Source organism: Lactuca sativa, chromosome 7 (assembly GCF_002870075.4).
Source record: "Lactuca sativa cultivar Salinas chromosome 7, Lsat_Salinas_v11, whole genome shotgun sequence".
Taxonomy (NCBI): Eukaryota; Viridiplantae; Streptophyta; class Magnoliopsida; order Asterales; family Asteraceae; genus Lactuca; species Lactuca sativa.
Genome location: NC_056629.2, coordinates 21165296 through 21168291, shown reverse-complemented (window position 1 = coordinate 21168291; position 2996 = coordinate 21165296). Strand labels below are relative to the sequence as shown.

Sequence of the window (2996 nt, the reverse complement as noted above, 5' to 3'; positions counted from 1 at the left end):
TTAGAAGGGTTTGTGGTGGAAATTTGGATTCCTAGTGGATCATGTAGGTTCGCTTTCCGAACTGATATTTTTACCCTACGCCCGAAGTTCAAGAAATCAAATCTAAGATAATCCAAATGGACACTTACGAATCTAGGCATAGAAACGTAAGTCAAATTTCTTGAAGAATTATGAGTCCGTCAGATAAGAAGAAGAGTGGAGAAAAGGGTTGTATACGAATCAAAGAGAGGAGCCACATTTATACATGACAATTAGGGTTGGGATGAGGGTTGTCGTCTTTTGAATTAGTAATCACGATATTAATGGCCTACTCAATGGTTTCCAAAACTGACGAGCTTTACCAACGTAAGCGCCAGGGGATCTGCCCTTTGAACCTTGCAAAGGGGTGCAACCCCTTTGACCACCATAATTTTTTCGTACAGGATTATAATTCGATCTTATATATACATACAGTGAACAAACTGCGAACACATAATACATAGTACAAATTATAAACCACTTAACTCACATATTAATGTAAATATATGTGGAGCCCAATATTATCTCTCCAAAAGAGCCCTTATGGAGAGAAGAGAGACTCTAACATATATAACCACTTATAAGACCATGCCGCATCAATATGGGATACAATAACACTCCCCCTCAAAGTCAAAGACTCAATGAGGATAGACGGGGATATGCTGAGCCATAGGGATGTGCAATAACACTCCCCCTCAAAGTCAAAGACTCGATGAGGATAGACGGGGATATGCTGAGCCATGGGGGTGCGAGACGTCGACTCTGATACCGTATAGATATATATGGAGCCCAAGTTGTCTCTCCAAAAGAGCCCTTGTAGAGAGAAGGGTGACTCCAACATATATAACCAGTTATAAGACGGTGTCGCACCGATGTGAGATACACTAACAATTAGTTCAAATTACACAATATATCTGGTAACACTAAAATCTCTAACAAAAAATCATGTATATAGTTCCTTTTATCATCCAAAATCGTATGGGGGTCCTTGATTACCCCCCTCAAACACTTCAAACCCACAAAAAAACGATCAAAAATGCCCTAAAGTATAATGTGTTCCGCAAAAACACGTATTTCTAATAATGATATGATGTTCACCGAATAAATGAATGAAATGCAATAAAAACAAATATAAAAACGTGACAAATCATATATAACCAAGGTTCTAAAAAGCTCGCCATGGCTCTGCCATGACACGCCACGACTCCAAGGCTTGCACCTACCGCCAAACTTTGCCAAAACGCCGCCTTAACTCATATATGTGTATAAAAATGAATAATAACTGAAAATACATATAAAAAAATAATTATATAGAAAATTGTCGCTTTAAGTCACGCCTTACAAACGTCATGACTCGTCAAGGCTCGAAAAAGCTTGAGGCTTGACATTGCCGCCAAGTCACGCCTTACGTTATTTAGAACCTTATATATAACAATGTTCCTAACATCTAAAAAAGTATTAAACCGAAAGTAAAGGTGTCAGTGAAAGTTTCTTTTATGAGTAAATTACACCAATGGTCCTTATGGTTTGGGGTAAGTTGCGTGTTTGGTCCCTAACTTATTTTTTTAAACTCGAAAGGTCACCGATCTTTGTTTTTGTTACCCACTTGGTCTTGCCTTACCTAAAAAAAACTATTATGCCCTTAATAATTTATTTTTATTTAATTTTATTATTTATGTTAATACAAGTGTAATTAAAATGTCCCACCTTTTATCAAATCCCTTTTATTTATTTTAATTATCGTTTTCCCTTTTCTAGCCAGCAAGAATGATTTCTCGCCTTCACCTTCTTTGCCTGAAATAATGACACACAATGAAAGCTCGTCTGCCACCATGTTCCTCTCGCCGGAAACCTTATACCAAGGGTGTGCACCTGTGTTTTCTGGATACGTATTTGGAGGAGATCAAAACTGAAACCATCAATTTCTAAAACTTCCTCTTTATTCCGCCCTATCTTCCTCTCTCTTTACTCTGGCGACTCTAAAACCGTCGATTTCCAAAATCAAAACCCCCACCCCCAAAATTACAGGTCTCGTTATTTTTGTGTTTTTAGGGATGATCGATTATAAGAAAACAATAGGAACGATTGATTTTTTTGGTTGTTTTTTTAGGGCTGATGGCTATTTTTTGTGTTTATAGAGCCGGTCGGATTCAAGATTAATCCAAACAAAATCAAATTCAACCCAGATTCAAAGATCGTTTCTTTGTGTTCTTAAATTAAACCTAGAGAATATAAGAAATTATGTGAAATCGTTTTGTGGTTCAAAGAATCATTTTCTTTTTGAGACTCATTTGTATTTTTTTCTCCATGGAAATCAGATTCGAGACACATCTGCAATTTGTTTCTCGCCAGAAGTCATATTAAACATTCATCACTTAATGTTCAGGCTTTGGAGGCATCTGATTAATTTCAAGCAAGCCACAACCATGGAAACTGTCTTTACATCCTCTGATTTTGTCTTGTAGCTAATTACAATGGGAGATGTGAAAGAATGAAGATCGATTGTAGAAGATGCACTTACTGGGGGAGTTTTTTTTTCTTGTGAAGCTTAAAGTGAATGATCCGGTAGGAGGAGAAAAGAATGTCATAGGAAAACCACTTTCAAGAGAGTAAAAAGAATATTTCAGCGGTGGAGAGAGAGAGAGAGAGAGAGAGAGAGAGAGAGAGAGAGAGAGAGAGAGAGAGAGAGAGAGAGAGAGAGAGAGAGAGAGAGAGAGAGAGAGAGAGAGAGAGAGAGAGAGAGAGAGAGAGAGAGAGAGAGAGAGAGATGTTTTGGTGGGTTGGGAAAGGGCCCCATGGATTTTATTCTTTTATTATTTAAAATTATAAATAATAATTAATTTATTAAAAACAAAATAGTAAACGGCAAAAAAGTTCATATGAGGCACGAACCAAACTTGTAACAAAAACATACCTTAACGATTGTCTGAGTTAAAAACAAAAGTTAGAGACTAAGAGTGTAAATTTATCCAAAACCA

General features: G+C 36.9%; 1 long non-coding RNA gene across 1 annotated transcript; it reads left to right on the top strand.

Annotated features, from left to right (window-relative positions):
• The first annotated feature begins 1526 nt into the window (after positions 1-1526).
• Positions 1527-2786, top strand: LOC128127071 (uncharacterized). Its single transcript, XR_008225125.1, has 2 exons — positions 1527-2046; positions 2337-2786. It is a non-coding gene; the product is annotated as an uncharacterized LOC128127071 (long non-coding RNA).
• Positions 2787-2996: the final 210 nt, after the last annotated feature.